The sequence below is a fragment of the Chanodichthys erythropterus genome, chromosome 14, assembly GCF_024489055.1.
Source record: "Chanodichthys erythropterus isolate Z2021 chromosome 14, ASM2448905v1, whole genome shotgun sequence".
NCBI classification, from domain to species: domain Eukaryota; kingdom Metazoa; phylum Chordata; class Actinopteri; order Cypriniformes; family Xenocyprididae; genus Chanodichthys; species Chanodichthys erythropterus.
The window spans coordinates 3,910,221-3,929,456 of NC_090234.1; positions in this window are offsets into that span (position 1 = coordinate 3,910,221).

The window sequence follows — 19,236 nt, forward strand, 5'->3', positions numbered from 1 at the left end:
GTGTAATTTTGAGACACAAGCCCAAGGTTTTGTTCATAAAACTATAAAGTCCTATAAATAATAAAGTCCGACTACGCCACCCTAAGGATTAACCCCAGGGAAAATACTCAAACCACCCAAATTGGGGAATATAGCACACAGGTTCGGTTCCCTCAAAATGAGGCCAGAGACATGAGTATAAAAAAATACAAAATGTTTATTAATACAAAAGTTAATTAAAATACAAAACAATGAATCACAAAAAAAAAATACACGAAACCCCACTTCAAACACAAATTACAAAAAGAGAAAAAGATATCAAACAAAACCAACTTGAGGTAGTATGTATTTATATATGTGTATGTATATGTAAAACAAAAACAGCAATACCAGCAGGGGCTGAGGCTCCCAACGGCTGGGATCAATGTAGAGTTTGGTTTCACAAGAGCACACTTCCACACGCACACACACCCGTGCACTCTAATCACACTATCAAACACTCAAGGTGTACACCGCACACGATGAAGGAGAACCACCACCACAAGGAGGGAGATCAAACCACCCGTGGGACCCCGGCTCCTGCAATAAATCAAAAAGAAAATAAATAACTTTGAAAATAAACTGGACAGAAATGGCAATATGAACATCAATGCAGCAACTCCTCACATAAGTGGCATCAACAAACAAAAGTAAGGAGAAGCAACAATGTGACCAGAAAATCAGATAGTTAATCACCTGAAATTGTTACAAACACCAACTTCTATACAGTAAATCACCACACGATTTGAATTGCATTCATAGGTTAAACATGCACATGTCGACAGATTATAGTTTCACCAAAGAAAGAAAAATCAAAGCAATACAATCAAACAAATATCCACAAACTTAAAGAAAAAGAAAAAGGTTAAATGATTTAACCATGGTAACTAATAATGAAATAAACCAAAACATGAAGCAGGGCACAAGAAAGGCACGTAATAGAATCAAACCAGCAGTCCCCTTTAATAAACGTTGTTGACTTCGTCGGCACGGCTGTATGGACAGCCGCTCTTTTAACAGCGCGAAGACAGCAGCAAGAACTCACGGCAGCAAACAATCACGGCATAAAACGATCACGGCAGCAAACAAATCACAGCATAGAACGAGAGGGAGAATCCTACATCGAACAAAAGGAGATGTTAAAAAGAATAATATTATGCTTACCCAGATATAAATTGCCTTTAAAACACTTACCATCAGGATATCACGCCGAACAAAATGCTTCATAGGCACGGGCTTGTCACAGTCATACCCACCGCTACCATCATGGGGTACAAGAAGTCATATATACTGAATTAAGCAAGAAAAGATGTTAAATATACTATACTCACTTTATACTAACCACGCAACGAGCTATTAACATTGCATACCTGAGAGGCAAACAGTCATCAAACCCACCAAGCAGCACAAAAAGGAAAGCAGCACCGGACCATAAAAACTGCACTCTAAATAAACACACAGTTTTAGATTATGCACGCCAACAATTTCTAAGTCACCGTATTAAAACACAGCACACTTACCCACAGCCACCGTCAACACAGCCAAAACAAAGGGGGAAAACGGACGTGACGCATCCCAGGTAACAGCCAATCGGCCTTTAAATAGGAGGTACTATTCGCTGATAGGCAAACACTGCTGTCAATCACCTAATCCTGTTACATTACGAACCACTTTTCCTGGTTCGTAGCTTGTGCTTTGTGTGTCGAAAGACAAAGAACTGATTTGAAACTAGGCTCTGGCTCCGAACCAGCACTCAAACTGCCTTGGTGGAAAAGGGGTACGTGAGACTTTAGACCGGTGTGGAGCAGGCGACACTCATTAGCACTCGGCCCGCACTGCTCGCTACAGTCTGATTTTCAGTTTGTAATGAATGTGACTTAATTACAAATAACATGTTCAAATAAAGTTGACACCAAAATAGTGTTGAGTTGTGTCATAAATGTTTTATTCAGTACAAACTAAAGCTGCACATATTAAATATTTGAGGCAAAAACCCAAGAAAAAAAAGTCCTGCTGTTCATTTTAATGTGAGGAACAAACTAGTGTCTGCTACTTTTTCATTGGTTATTGATTATGGGATGTAATGAATCAGCTCCCTCTTACCTTCTCGCCTTTCTGGATGATTTCAACACACCGTTGTGACCTATACTGCCCTACAAAGGCAAAGTGCAGTAACTACGCAAAAAACTGAGAAAAATGGCTTTAAAATGGCTTTAAAGTATTTACACCAGCCAGTCAAACATGTTGTGGGTAGATTAGTGGTAATGAATTAATGTACTGCCTTCTTAGGAAGAAATTTTTTATAGATAAAAACCATGACCACAGATGTGATCTTTGATCCCCAAAATGCAGATACTGCACTCTGCCTTTGGATGACCTTAAACAACTAAAACACTATTGCAAAGGCAAAGTGCAGTATCTACAAACTAAATGTGTTCATCCAACTTTTTTTCGTGCTTCAATAACTGTAAAACTTTTATTGATGTTTGCATGTTGTGAATGTTAAAAATGCTCCTTTTACCACAAAGAGTTTTTTGCTCATTTTATTTAAAAAATTAGACCAAGGTTGCTTTAAAAACAGTAGTTCAAAATTAACACAATTTAAAAAAATAGAAGAACAACAAAGTTGTGTGTGTGTCCCAAAGGCAGTTTGTTTTAATTCAGGTTCTCCCAAAACTAACTGTGGATTCGGAAGAGCTTTATCAGTTTCTTCTGACCAAGAATGCTTTAAAATCATTTGTTTTAAGAACATTTGTTTTGTGTATGTGTGTGTGTGTGTGTGTGTGTGTATGTGTAAAGTTCTCCATTTCTCTTCATCCAGGTTCTCCCAAAACTGATAGCGGTTAAGGGGCATCATTGGGCAAAGTTTGGAGATTATCTCCCACTTCTTCTCCCTCTCTATCCCCTTGTCTCCAGCTCGCTTTTCTTTTGGATACTCCAGTGTCACCTTGAGTCAACCAGAATTTACATTTTATTGCTAGTTGCACACTGTCATAACTCTGTAAGTGACAAATAAAATGTACTCTTACTCTTATTCTCTCTTACCTTCTTCATGAGGAAGTCCAACTGTGTAAACTCCTCTTTATCATGCGAAAGTTTTAAGTACATCGCTCTTGACCCCCTGCTCAGCTGAATAACAGCCATTCCAGACAAATTTGGTGCCTTCTTTATCTTAACCTGTGAGTGGCCAGCCCTCCATGCCAAGATGTTGGTACTCTTCATCTCCACATTGACTTTCCCAGAGTTGGAGGAGGCAACGATGTTCTTAAAATCTTCAAAATCCAGGACAGCACCTCCAGGCCGCTTCCTCATTTCTTTCTCCACCCCATGGTGGAAACTGTCTGCGCTCATGAAGGTGTGCCCTGGTTTGAAGTATTTTAAAGTTATATCCTCAAGTGGAGACATCGGGTCATTCACCACACAGACTAAGGATGTAAGGAGGCACCAGTTTTTGTTCTGAGCAGTGCAATTATCATCCCAGTAAATTACATGTTTTACATCCCGCTCCTCATTAAGTGCTGTGACAAAAGCAGATGCCACCTCCTCTGCCTTCCTTCCAGCAATGCCTTCGTGCCACATTACAGAAACACTTTTCTTCTTGGAAGATGACTTTTTCCCCACACTGGCGAAGGTTTCATGAAAGGCCGAGATGCATTTGGTAAAGACTGCAGTCTTTACCCCAAGGCATTCGGGGCAGCATGATGACTTTCTGGAGGTCAACACTGCGAATTGAGAGGTCAATAAGCTCTCCCCTTTCTGCATCCAACCTGCATCTAACATCTAGAACACTCCTCTTCACCCAGTTTAGTGAAGCTTATGTTCATCTCCTTCACGGCCTTCCTATATGTTTCATAGGAACATTTGAGAGCCTTTTTTCCTTGTAATCTTTCAACATCAACTGAATGCTGACATCACTAGGCAGGTACCTCCTATGTGGAGCATGCTCACGTCTGTAATGGCTGGAAGTGGGATTAAATGATTTGATGTGTTCAAATATTGGAGCCATGTCAATTTCATTGATGGGAGTGTGCCTTCCTCTGCTTTCTTGTGGTGGTGTTAGACTTGAGGAGATTGTATTTCCAATGACAGTGACTATCAGTCTATCGTTTTTTGGATGATAGCCCAAAGTTGTTAAAAATGTTGTTTTACACACTTCCTGTTGCTGGCCAAGGTCATCATTCAGATGGTACCTGAGGGACCTGGTTTGTCTGCTAGGAACAGCTGAGGTGTGGCACATGGTCTGGCACTGTGAAACCATGTGGAAAATAAAGCTCTTTTTCTCACTGCAGGACATGTTCCAATATGCTGTAAATATCCGTCTCCTTTGATCTTCTGTTATTTTTATAAAGCATTTCTTCCTACACATTGGACCACAAGGCTTCCCCATCTGTGGAATCTTTCTTTGTTCACTAGCTTCAGACTGCTCTTGAAAAACAATGTGGCTGCTATTATCCTCACTATCTTCATCATTATCACCCTCATCCTTCGGTACATAAGTAGCATTCTCCACATCATCTTCCTCATCTCTGTCATCAGCCCTCATCACCCTGCCCTCATCCTGCTTGTTACATTGTGTTACAGATTCTTGAAGACAGAAGCTATTGTCTAATAATAATATATTATTATTATTATCTAACTCCTCATTGTAACTGCCTGTCTGAAAATCTGCATCCAATGAGGCAAACAACTCCTCCAGATGTAGTTTTCTCATCCTCTCCTCTTCACTATCTGCTTCTGCTCTAGGATTTTTTTAAGTAGTTTCCTCACAATTTACTGCAATAAATCATTAATGATGAATGTGATTGTAGTATAATTAGTAGCCATATCCAGTAACCTATTTAGTTTATATATTTGAATATGTTAAAGGGATAGTTCATATAAAATAAATAAATAAATAAATAAATAAATAAATAAATAAATTCTGTCATCATTTACTCCCCCTCATGATGTTCCAGACCTGTATGAATTTCTTTGTTCTGCTGAACACAAAGAAAGTTATTTGGAAGAATGTCAGTAATTTTGTACTTGATATACTAAAAATTCTTCTTTAGTAGGAGCCTACTTCTTAAGCTGATCTTAAGAATATCTGTTTTGAATACTATTTTGAGACACCATGAATATGAACTAAGATGTGCTATTAACATAATATCTCTGTATTAAAAAAATAAAAAAAATAGTTTTTTATTTAATTTTCATGGTGTCTCAAAATAGCACAGTTGAGTATACTTAGATGTTCCTAAGATTAGCTTAACAAAGTACTAAAGAAATTTTTTTAGTATATTAAGTAGCCTACAAAATTAGTGCGTGAAAATAGAGCACTTTCAGTACATTCTGGAAGTGTACTTTTTCACCTAGTGTGCTTGCTGTCAGCCCGGCTGCGCTCGTCTGGTTGTCACTTGCTGACTGGCGCCGCTAACTTTTAGCCTAATATAACTTTACCAGACCCAGCTAACTTTTGAAGGAGTAACCCCTGTCAATACAATTGGATTAGCTGCCTGAAATGTGGAGAGGTGTCCGAATCAACAAACACAATTAAACCGATTATCATTACGTTGTCAGAGGATATTGCCTTCAATGGAGCAGCACAGGTAGGTCAAATATTGCTAGTGGCTGGTAGTCAATGTTAACTGTTTATAAAACTGTCAATTGCCCAAGTATGAGTTATTATTTTGCTATCTTCCTTACCAGTCTTTGGATATGTGTTTTAATGCGAGTTCAACCATCATTTGGCCTCGGGATTGTGCCATGGTTGGCTTGTTGTTTCTGTGTGTTACGATCAGGGCAAACCGCATACAATCCCTTTTGTGACAAGGCTACCAAGGCAGACCACGGTGTCTGCGGTGTCAAAGCCGGGGAAACAAAGCTAGAACGCAGTAACATCACTTACTGTGGTTTGCCTTGGTATTGGCTTGGATTTTGTAGTTACTGCAATTTTGACACTCTTTCATGAAGGCTTTCACGAAATTGTGCCGAAAAACGGTTCTTTACCCGAAGTTTTTAACAAAGTGTGCATTAGCGACATCTGGTGGTCAGACTTGTTTTCTCCACCATATCTAAATCATCGCAGAACAGATATGGTTTGAGAAAGCACATGACCAAAGCTTCGGAAGTCCGTGACATACAGAATCACTCTTGTCTTAAATCATCTATCTAATCTGATGTAATCTCATCTAAATTAATTTGTGACAATGAGACCACCACTCGTGTCATGAGTGGTGGCGTTCGAAGCTTCAAACGTCGTCAATCACGTGGTATTGTCATTTCGAAACAAGCATCGGTACCAGTGCCCAAGGAAGTCGACCGGAAGTTGAAGTCGGCCGCGTGCTGCCATCTTGTAGCAGAACTTCACTTGCGTTAGCATCCCCATTGACTCCCATTCATTTTGGCGTCACTTTGACAGTGAATAACTTTACATCTGAGGCGTTTAAAGACTCCATTTGTCCATTATTTATTTCCAAAGATACACAACAATGTCTAAAGGGCTCCATTACCTTCTATGTTACATTATGGCCCCGTAGAAACAGTTTTTGTAAAAATAGGCTAACGATTGCGTCATAACCACTCGACTCTCTGTCGCACAGTAGAGAAATTACCGTACAGACAGGAGGAGAAGCTCGCAGGCAATAGTATGCATTAACTTAATATGGCGTACTGGCGTTACATTTTAAAATACTATACAAAATAATTAATCAGAATACTTACTCCTGCTCACTCACGCCAAAGAACTCCCCGCTCAAGCTCGCCGTCTCTGCAAGATTAACGATGGCAGTTTGCACGCACAGCTACTAGAAGATTTACATCTGTCAGACAGGTTGCGGACGTCATCAAGCTTAGTGTGAGTCTGCGCGTCAGAAACGGAAGTGCTAAAAATCGCTAAAAATGGGCTTCACTTGACTCAATTGAGTTCCAATGGGGTCGCTGTGTCCATTTCTTTTACTGTCTATGATCGGTACAGTGTGCGATACAATAGTGCTTTGAAAACTGCGTCGGAGCATCGGAGCCCCGGTTCAACTGTCCCATCACTATTACTCACCTTGAATACTTACCTGTCTTCAGCCTGTCCTTCAGCCATGCCAGCAAAATATAAAGACTCTTTATCATTCAGTTAACTTCCACGTTATTATTTGAATTATCTACTCACCTGCTTGCAATATCCCAGCTAACAAATGTTTGTTCTAAGAACGTTTTCCAAACGTTCTGTTTTAGTTATGAAAATGTTAAAATGTCCCGTTTTCTTAATGTTAGAGGAACGTTTTAACTTTTTTATTTTTTTTAAAGGTTATGATGCTATTCTTGAAATGTTCTTTCAACTTAATTTTTATTAAGGAATAAAAATCTTTAGGTTACGTTCCATTTTAGGAACGTTGATTTGTAAAATTTCAAGGACATAAAAATGTCCAGTTTCTTTAATGTTAATAGAAGGTCATTTAAAGGTTAGTATGATGTTCCTGAAACATTCGGTCAAACATTTGAAAACCTGCTGTAAATCACTGAAGGAAAGAGAAACAACAAGAACAGAAACTTCAACTGATTTCCAGTCAAAGCCTTAAGCAAAATGTGCAGTGTTGGTGTGCCTCCAGGAATGTGGTTGGGAAACACTGTGTTAGAGCAGTGTTTCATAACTCCAGTCCTGAGGACCCAACTCCCAGAAAATTCTAGATGTCCCACTTATTAAAACACCTGATTTAACTCATTAACTTGCTAATGTTAAACAAGGAGACATCTAAATCATTTGACCTAAAAAAAATCTCTTTTCGATTTGAGAAACATTGTGTTAAAGGCCTCAACGGATATAAAACATATCTTCTGATTCAACACATCTATGTATGTCAGAGGTCTTCAACCCTGCTCCTGGGGGCCCACTATCCTGGAGAGTTTAGCTCCAACCCTAATCAAACACACCTGACGCAGCTAATCAAGCTCTTCAGGATGGCTTAAAACTACACATGCAGGTGTGCTGAATAGTGATGGGCAGATCGAGGCTTCGTGAAACACTGAAGCAGTTGAATCAGATGTGCTGTAATGTGTCGAGGCTTCGAAACAATCTGACACCCGTCTCCACGGTGACCCCTAGTGGCCAGAACGGTGTAAATGCAACAAAACTCAGGGCAAACATGCATTAAAAATACCCTTTTACAAATGAATTGCAAACGTTTTATTGAAAGTAAAATCAATCAAATGCAATTAACTAATCATCTACTGTAGATTAAATAGATTAAGATTAAATATAGAGAGTCTGTATAATATGTGTTCTTTTATCAATTATCAAGGCTTGTTTCTCTGTTCCATGGCTCAATAATAATGTTCCACAGGCCAATATGAGATTAATAACTACCATTATTCATTTTAATTATTCTAATGTCTAATTAAAACATCTACAAATGTATAAAACTGATCAGAGATCAGGTAAAACCCATAGACACTTGTTCAATAGTTCTCAGTGAATCTACATGATTCATGTGTTCACATTATCATCGCCCTCTACCGGTGAACCATTGAAATTTCGAACTGTTTTGAAACGTTTCGAAACAGTGATGATGTAATGAAGCGTCGTTTACTAAAATCACGTGACTTTGGCAGTTTCATACACGCTCCGAATCACTGATTTGAAACAAAAGATTCATAAAGCTTCGGAGCTTCATGAAGCAGTGTTTCGAAATAGTCCATCACTAGTGCTGAAGCAGGTTGGAAATAAACTTTCCAGGATAGTGGGTCCCCAGGAGCAGTATGTATGTAAAGTGCAGGTACTGAAACTGTTAAGGTGATGATACACAGGGCAACTTTTTGAGCAATGTTGCTTGGGCACTTTCCCACTGAGAATGAGCAACACATTTCTATCTGTATAGCCTACGTTAGATCGGTCGTGGATCCTCCTATCAGAATGTTAGCAGCCAATCTCGTGACCGGTTCAGAGATTTCAGAAAAAATTCAAACATGATGGCAGCCTCTCAGTGGCAGTGGAGTGGAGAAAAGGAGTGTGAACTTATATCTTTTTACGCTAGTAAGTTGTCATGCGTCAACCCAAAACAGGGAATTTACCTCATATAATGCTTAAAATACCAACAACTGTCCAATGCAATGCATGCGCTGTAATTAAAGGGTTAGTTCACCCAAAAATGAGAGCTTTCTGTCCCTCCATTGAAAGTGTACAGTAGACTGTCCATGTCCAGAAAGGTAATAAAAACATCATCAAAGTAGTCCATGTGACATCAGTGGGTTAGTTAGAAGTTTTTGAAGCATCGAAAATACATTTTGGTCCAAAAATAACAAAAACTACGACTTTATTCAGCATCGTCTTCTCTTCCGGGTCTGTTGTCAATCCGGGTTCACGACTCCGCAGTGACGCTGCTGACGTAAGACGCTGCTGACGTGTTATCTGGTGCGCCCGAGCTTCATTTACAGTCTGAGGGAGACGCACGCTGTATTCACGCTATTCTACATTGTTTGTATTTTGGTATTGCTATATTTTTTAAAATGGTGCGTAAGTGTACATGTCGCGGATGTCCTAATCGCCAAAAACAACCACGTAAAAGTGCATTACCAATGCCGACAAATGAAAGGATTAAATGGAATCAATTCAGTGGAATCAATTCAATGGAAAGGATTCCAGAAGAGAATACAATGCTGAATAAAGTCATAGTTTTTGTTATTTTTGGACCAAAATGTATTTTCGATGCTTCAAAAACTTCTAACTAACCCACTGATGTCACATGGACTACTTTGATGATGTTTTTATTACCTTTCTGGACATGGACAGTCTACCGTACATACACTTTCAATGGAGGGACAGAAAGCTCTCGGACTAAATCTAAAATATCTTAAACTGTGTTCTGAAGATGAATGAAGGTCTTACGGGTTTGGAACGACATGAGGGTGAGTCATTAATGACATAATTTTCATTTTTGGGTGAACTAACCCTTTAAGCCATTGAATGTTTTCAGTTATATACTAAAAAGACGAGGTCAGTTTAATGGCTGTAGTAGCGTAGGCTGTAGGGCGTATGGCACATGAATGTAGATTTTGATGCGATCAACGTGGGTTTGCTGAACTCCTTTTGCTGAACTCGCTCTTCTCCCTTTTCCTATCACAAATCAGATCGGAAAGGCATTTATTTTTAATTTAAATAAAGTATTAATTGGGTTGGCAATGGGTTTGCTCCTCTTTGATTAGTTGCTGCCAACTGTCCGTTGCCCTAATTAGATGCCCTGTGTCTCATCAGGTTGCCCGTTGACAGCAACATTGCTCAAAATGTTGCCACGTGTATCATCAACTTAAGAATTCAAATATACCTTTGAATGAACTCCAAGATCCTGGCTGTCTCCTCTTTGTACTCAATATGTATATGATGTGAACAGAGTGGCAACCCAGGTGAAAAAAAAGTACATTTCTATAATGTACTTAAAGTGCTCTATTTTCGTGCACTAATTTTGTACTTAATATACTAAAAATTCTTTAGTATATTAAGATAATCTTAAGAACATCTAAGTGTACTCAACTGTGCTATTTTGAGACACCAAGAGATATATACTAAAATGTGCTTTTAATAGACTATCTTTGTATTTAAAAAATGTATTTAGATATCACTTATAGTACACTATGGGTTCAAATGAACTACAAGTGGTATCTAAATACATTTTTTAAATAGAGATAGTATATTAAAAGCACATGTTAGTTCATATTTCATGGTGTCTCAAAACAGCACAGTTGAGTACACTTAGATGTTCTTAAGATTATCTTAATATACTAAAAATTCTTCTTTAGTAAGTACAAAATTAGTGCACGAAAATAGAGCACTTTAAGAAATGTACATTTTATTATAGAAATGTACTTTTTTTTCCACCTGGGAAGGCCAGACAGGAAGCTGGGCTGAATTAACTCATTCTTTTAAACCAAAGTTAACAAGAGGCATTACAGACAAACAATCAGCAAGTTAGCAAAGGTCCACAAATGCACATCTCACTGGTTACGCCTGCTGCACCCATGGTACGGCAGCAAAGTTCCTTGATTATTACGCCGGAATGAGAGTATAGTTCCTAGCCATATCGGCCTAGAAAGTCGCAACTTTTCATTTTCCGTTGGTCTTAGTACACAATGTAACTACAGATGAGTCAAGTTTTAAATAGGAAAAATATCAAAACTCTTTAGACCATTAGCATCTCGCTCAAAAATGTCAGATTCAATGAACTATGCTAAAGCTATGCTAAAAGTGGTACTGCCAGACCCGGAGATCGGCTGAATGGATTCGAAAACTGTGAAACTCAACTGTTTAATTTTAGGAAGTTGGAAAATGAGCCTATTTAAAAAAAAAATTGAGTGTTCCTTTAGTAACTTTTCAAAGACTACCAGTAGGTGTCATTTTGTGTATTTTAAGTGAGTTTGAATCAAAACAGGATTAATTTAAAATAACCTACATATTTAAAAGATGACTGATTTTTAACTGATAAACACCACAATAAAAGAAAAGACATGACATCAACTCTGAGCACATCTAGTGTGTGTAATTAGAAATATCCCTTATCAGAAAATCTTTCTTTAACATAAATTTGGGTTCAGAATCTTGATTATATGAACATAAAAACACCTCCTGATTGAAATGGTGGCAAATATACAGTGTGTACTGTACAGTATTGAGTGTAGTGAACTTGTTCCACTGTAAACATTCATGCATACTAGAGTAAAGCAGATTCCAGATGACCACTGAATGTTCACTGAATGCACAATTTGTCATTTTTATGTCATAGAGCCATATATTATTGTCATTTGGACACTGATTTGATGTCAGAGGAAGGATGTGCTCCTCCAGCTGAATCAGATCATCATATTCAAAACACAGTCACTGGTCACCATCTACTGGTGTAATTATATAATATATATGTTTTAGATGACTTTAGTATAAATACATAATGTAAATTTACATTTTCAGTATGAATGTACTTTATTGGTATGATATTACCAGAACACCAATACACACAATAAAAGCAGTGACAGGGGAAAAAATAATTGCAATAAAATACAAATACAAATATAACTCATCACTATCCAAGGCCCAGTGTGAAAGATTAGGTGATCCGACTGAAATGTGTCTTTTCAAGTATTTGTAGATTATTGATTCATATGTTTCTGTAGTCTCCCTGAAAAGGGGAACATAGATATATTAAAGAACAAACACTTGTTGCGTTTCCCTCGATCTCTGTATTTTGAGTGGGTAAAATAACCATTCAGTTTTTCAAAATAACAATGAAATACATACTAACTTCCATATAACATCATTGCTTTCTTTTTATACACAAAATTACCCATATTGTATTTGTTGACAAATACAATTAAAAAAAATAAAATAAATGAGCATCAGTTGGCTGTATTCATAGTGGTACACACAATACACAACATAGCTTGCATCTGTATGTGTGACGACCTCATACAGAATAAAGAAAATACAGAATCAATAATTAATATTACCAATAAATCAGAATGAACATAATACTATACATTATACTCTGTACTCACAGATCATCTGTACTCCAATACTCTGTACACAAAGTGCATCTAAATCTCATAACGTTTCAGTTATCACAATATGATAACACTTACATTACTTTAATAAGGTGATCACATGCTGGAGCTAAATTTAACATGGACGATTCAGCACGTGACCCATTAACACTCACATGATACAAACTCAAATAAGAATAAAACAGTGTAAAGAGCTAATAACATTACAGCAAACTTATCTTAACAGCATAATAACACTGTATTTTCATCATACTAGTTGTTACACCCTTAAACTTCATATTTTAACAGTACAGTGCATGAAACGGTAGCATAGCATCAGAAGCTATTCACGTTAGCCATGTGCGACTCAATCTCATCTCTTTTCCCACAATACGGGTTTATAACAATTACGAACATCTTATATACTCAGACTCATAAGAACATCAATATTAGGAAATTGAGGGGCTTACCTGAAAAGGGGAACATGGATATATTAAAGAACAGACACAATACACACAAACAATATTGCGTTTCCCTCGATCTCTGCATTATGAGTGGGGGAAGGGAACCTGTTCTCCTGTTATTAACCCTCAATATGTCACAGGGCAATATTAATAATGTACATAAAATCTTGCGTTAATTCTTATTTTACTCTGGGGAGCAAACCAACTTCTTCAATCATGCCAGAGAGCCACACTTAATCACAATTCTCTTTATTTCACAACAAACTATGGAAGACAAGGTTGAAAATTGATCAAAGATATTTCTTAAGAGTTTGTCTAGAGCAAAAAATAAATAAATAAATAAAAATAAAAATTAATCCTAAAAGAGAGATTTATGCACTTTATGATTTATGCAGCAGAAAAAAAATATTTCCCCCCAATACCTTGGCTACATTTAACCATCAGCCTGGACAAAAGCTTCTGAGGAGGAAATCCCCCCCCCCCCCCCACACACACAAAAAAAATACCAAGTCGAAAACCAAGTCGACTCACCCACTGGTCCTGTCCTTCGGCGTCTAACGTACCCAACAAGTTCAAAAGAGTCTGGTTAAAACGTTCACAAGTCCCGTTCCCTTTAGGGTTGTAGACAGTAGTATGGGGTTTTTTTGCATCCATACATCTCACACAGTTCTTGTATTCATTTGGACTCAAACCCTGGGCCTTGGTCTGAATGAAATCTTTCAGAGCAACCAAAAGGCTGAATAACACAGTTCCACAGTACTCGGGCTGTTGTTGCCCATACAAACTTGGTAAATAAATCAGTCATCACCAGAATGTTCTGATACTGGTCCAAAGGTCGACTCAATAATAAAAAGTCTATTTCCACAATTTGCAGGGGCTCCTGGGGAACAAACACAGTCAATGGAGCTTTACTGTCTGGTTTGGCCTTTCGCAGAACACAACGTGAGCAACCTGCCAGATAATCACGAACGGCTGCTTCCATTCGGGGCCAGCAAAAATGTCTCCGTAATAAGGAAAGTGTCTTTTCCACTCCTTGATGGCCCATCTGACTATGGTAGGCCTCTAACAAGCTCGGAATCTGGGTCTGAGGAACTATTATCTGTTGTCTAATCTCTTGAGTCGCTGTGTCTTGTCTGGAACAGCAAAGGACACCATCCTTCAAACACAGACGATCCCACCAGCTTAAAAGCTTAGTAATCTGAGAAAAACACTTAATGAACCGTCTATAATACCCTGCAAACCCCCAAAAAGATCATACCTGCTTAACAGTTTCCGGGGTGGGCCATTCTCTTACGACTGCTATCTTATCTGGGTCGGGAGCAACACCCTCTCCACTGACACAATGTCCCAAGAATTTTACCTGCCTATAGAATAACTGGCACTTCTTGGGTCGCTGTTTCAGCCCGTACTGCTCCAAAGCCTGAAATACTGCACCTAGGTGTTCCAGATGGGTTCCAAAATCCTGCAAAAACACAATAACATCATCCAAAAATACACCAAAGTGGACTCTGCAATTGGGCCACTTAAACACCATGATGGGTTCAGATGGGTTCCAAAATCCTGCAAAAACACAATAACATCATCCAAATACACCAAAGTGGACTCTGCAATTGGGCCACTTAAACACCCGGGTTAAAGCAGTACGGGTTAAACACCCGTACCCGCAATTGGGCCACTTAAACACCGCTGCATTAACCTTTGGAAAGTAGCCGGCCCATTGCAGAGCCCCATAGGCATACGCTCAAGTGCTCTGGAAACCCTTCTGTTAACTCATTTAGGTTATGCGCAGTCTGTACGAGTCTCACCTCTACCACCCCACCCCCTGTCTCTACCAAAGTAAGATCCCGTTGCCCTCTAACCTGCTGTGAGTCTATAATAAGCACTTCAGCCAGCTTTTGATTCCAGTATGAAGTTACTGGGGTGGATTTCAAGTTTCGTACTCGCATTGGGAGTCGCCCATGTTGAACTACTGAAAGAGATCGAGCAACTTCTATACCCAAAAGTTCAGTGTGTGGCTCAACTAACACTTCTTCCTTTTGATACATGGGTCAATTTGGGATTTTAGCCCATACCAGTGCTTCACTCTGGGCTGGAACAGTCACTGCATAATGACAAGCTACTTGCGCTACATCACTGTGTTTCTGGGCTTCAGCAGCTTTAATTTGATGACAATCTGCAAACACATTCCCCCAGTCTTGCTGTTGGGGCTTAGCTTGTGACACAGTTCGTTGATGGCTTTGACACACTTCTTCCCAGCAGGCAGAGATCACGTTCATGCCCAGTAAAGCTTGGTTAGTCTCCAGGCACCCATCCCAATGATGACAATCCCTCGTGCTGGCACTGATGCTCCCTCGACTTCAAAATCTGCTAAAATATATCCTACATATGGAATGTCCAATCCATTTGCGGCCCGCAAGGTTAGCCAGGGAACATCTCCTACATCCCCAACTTGCTTACTCTGAAATAATTCTCGACAAAGGCTCTCAGTAAAAATCGTGACTTGTGAACCAGTGTCTACCAGACACTGAATAGGTATGCCATCGACTTTTATCTCTAATAAGGGGCATGCTCCTGCGATAGTCTCTCTAAGGGGTTTACTAGGGCCACGAAAAGGAAGTCCAGCTACTTGGCCCACAGTAGCAGGCTCAATTAAAAATCCCGCTGAGAATTTTGACGGGCAGGACATTGTCGCCAAATATGACCCACTTCTCCACATCCATTACACACTGGTCTACCTTGTGCATCCCACTTAAATCTATCACTTGAAGGGGGACCAGGGGGGATTTCTATTCACTTGAGCTGGATAAGACTCATCACGAGTATAATTAGTTAATGATGATCGATTTTGACGTAGCTCTTCGAAAAAGTCTTTGACATTTCATTAAACTGTTCTTTTACCTCTTGCATCAGCTCATGACGAAATGTCTGTTTCCAATCAGCTATAGGCTCCACTGCAACATTCTGAGTGAACACTGGCATCGCAGGAGCCCACAAGTCTTGCCTCTCACTCTCCAGTGCCAGTGCCTCTTTCCTCACCTCCTCGAATGTCAGCTGCTAATTCCTCCGAACCTGGGCCCGCAACTCTTGCTGAATAGGTCCTTCTCGTAACCCCATCACGAACTGGTCTCTCAGCAACATATCTCTGCCCTCCAAGCCGGTGTTATCACGTCACTCCAACCTGGAAAACAACTCACGCAATCGGAGAGAAAAAGCCCTAATAGACTGCCTAACTTCCTGTCTATAATTAAAAAACTGTGCACTCAATGCGGCAACTGGAGTATTATCCCTATACAAGTCCATAAGTAATGTAAACACTTTCTCAGGAGTGTCCCGTTCTTCTGCAGTCACAGCTAAAACCTCCCTTTTTGCCTCTCCCTCCAAAACTCCCAAAATAAAGTGTAATTGTTGTCCAACATTTAGTCCTTGGAGAGTCAACATACTCTGTATTTGTTCTTTCCAAGCACCAAAAGTCACTTCTGAGTCAGCCCCACTAAACTTCTGAACCCATGGTCCTCCCATAAAAAATGGCATCATCATAACTGGAGCCCCTGGGGCTTGTGGGTCATCCCCAGGCATAATTGAAGTCTTGGTTGCTCAACCCAAAAATCAAAATATCCTGCCGACAACGCCAAAAGTTGTCACAGGGCAATATTAATAATGTACATAAAATCTTGCGTTAATTCTTATTTTACTCTGGGGAGCAAACCAATTTCTTCAATCATGCCAGAAAGCCACACTTAATCACAATTCTCTTTATTTCACAACGAACTATGGAAGACAAGGTTGAAAACTGATCAAAGATATTTCTTAAGAGTTTGTCTAGAGCAAAAAAATAAATAAATAAATAAATAAAAAAATAAAAATTAATCCTAAAAGAGAGATTTATGCAATTTATGATTTATGCAGCAGAAAAAAAACTATTTCCCCCCAATACCTTGGCTACATTTAACCATCAGCCTGGACAAAAGCTTCTGAGGAGGAAATAAAAGTACTCAAACCCACAAAAAAAATAAAAAAAAATAAATAAATACAGGCACCCCAAATGTCAGATAATCACTGCAAGTGCAACCGTGAATCAATCTACCTACTATAATACACTCGACACTAAGTACTCATAATTCCCCACCTCTTGATGTAAATAAGCTCTACTCCGGTCTCTATCAGGCTTCAAAATGAATGTAGCACAACCAGAAAAATAATAATAATAATAAGAATAATAAAAATAATAATAAAAAAATACACAATAACAAATACAATGAACACAACCTGACTAACTCCTTGATAATATAAAAACTCAGTTCAGAAGGATTTAAAACATTGGGCTCAGTTCACACATTTCAAAATGCAGTCCTTGACTTAAAACATCAGGTTGGCCTTCCGCAGTTGCGACATATAAGTGTCAGTCCTTTACTCTCCTCGCCTTCGGGGATTCCTCTAGAGACAGCCGGCTCATTCACTATGGTTACAACAAATAACGCAGTCAATTCCTTATCACCACTCTTGGCTCCTACAAAAGAGAGAGAGATCACTTAACTGGCCGGGGAGCGAGTAACTCGCCCCTCCGTGTAAACAGTAATGGCGTTTGCTGTTTCTCTGTATCCGATCTAGCAGAGGCATTCACCACACGAGGCCCTCGTCTCTCACGCTCACTTCCGCGGGTGTCTCTCCGGCTTCCGTCCCGCCGTCTCACAGGTCCAAGGAAGTAGTTCCCTTCTCACACTTGCCACTCACTATCCGCCATCTCAGTTCGTCGCTCGGTTCGCGTCTCACTGTCTGATAGCCGGGGGGATCCCCTTCCTTCTAAAACCTCCACCTTAAAAAGACAGAAACAAACAACCCCACCCCGCCCCCAACTTCCCAGAGCCAATGGCATTTACCTTCTTAATATTCTACATTCCCCATTCAATCTACTAATCATTACTACTAATTTAGTCACCCCGTGACAATACTCGCAACACCCTCTGCTGGAGTCTTTCGGTACTGCATCATAACAGACTACAGGCAAAGAGTTTAGAACCCAAGAGGTGACACTCTGATAATTTTTGGGTAACAGCTATTAGATGGCGCTCCGGTAGTGCGGCCGCCATTATGGGCTGAAAATACTAACTGGACCATTGAATCCTTCACATCTTACGCACCCAAAATCGGCGAATTTCACTGCCAAATCAGAAGCGAAATAGAACAGTTTTTTAAATTAAGTCACCAGTAAATTGTATGGCTCCTACAGTAAATGTTGTATCGTCTTATATATGTTTTATTTTACCAGTTGTGGAATCCAACCATTCATCCATCTGAGGTAACGTAGTTAGCCTATTGAGTATTTCCATTTTATGCAACTTTACACATTTATTAATAGTAAATTAATAATGAATAAATTTAAGATCATCATGTTTGCAGTGAACAATATAGATCAGGAGTAATAGTAGTACTAGTAATACTCCACTAGGTCTGAATTGAAATATATATTGTATGTTTTAATGGATCACGCTACAAACATAATGTAGCATATGCACACTTATCAGGACAGTCAATAAAATCTGGAATCTTCAGGATGCTTCTCGCATGCTGGACTGTGTTGTAATCTGACCTCGGCTCCGGCCGGTCCAGAGAAAAACAGACACTCTGACATTTACGTTACCCTCCGAGGTAAAACAGAGGGCCCAATTTCCTAGCTCTTGGGACATGAAAGGGCCCCCCCATGGGGGCTACGGGCCAGATTGGCATTCCAACACACACCACACACACACAGACACACACAAATACACACAAACATACATTATTGACTGTACATGTAAAATACAACTATGCCAAAATGTACCCATCAGGTATTTCAAGCGTATGCATGTTTCCTAGTGTTTAGACTTAGTTTAAATGAGTGTATTTGTGCTAGTGTTCATTTTAATGATGGAGTTTTGTCTGTAAACCATAACTCCTTCTACATGCTTTTCTTATATATCAAGTTTAGATTCATTTTAAAGCTATTTCCACGTCTCATTCATCTATGTATATTACATGGCTGTCAAATGCATTGATCGATTTGTTTAATGATGCTGTGAAGAAAGTACTCCATCTCGAAATCCGATCTGATAGTCATAAAGTATGCAAATTCAGCTAGGAGACCAAACAAAGGAACTTTGCCCGCCAAATAGTGCTACGCATCTATTGGCCGTTACAATTCAGGAGGTGTGTTAGCTTGGTTTTCCATAAAAACAACGTCACACAATTTTTCCTTTGTCTCCCGATTGTCTCTCGACTGCCCCTG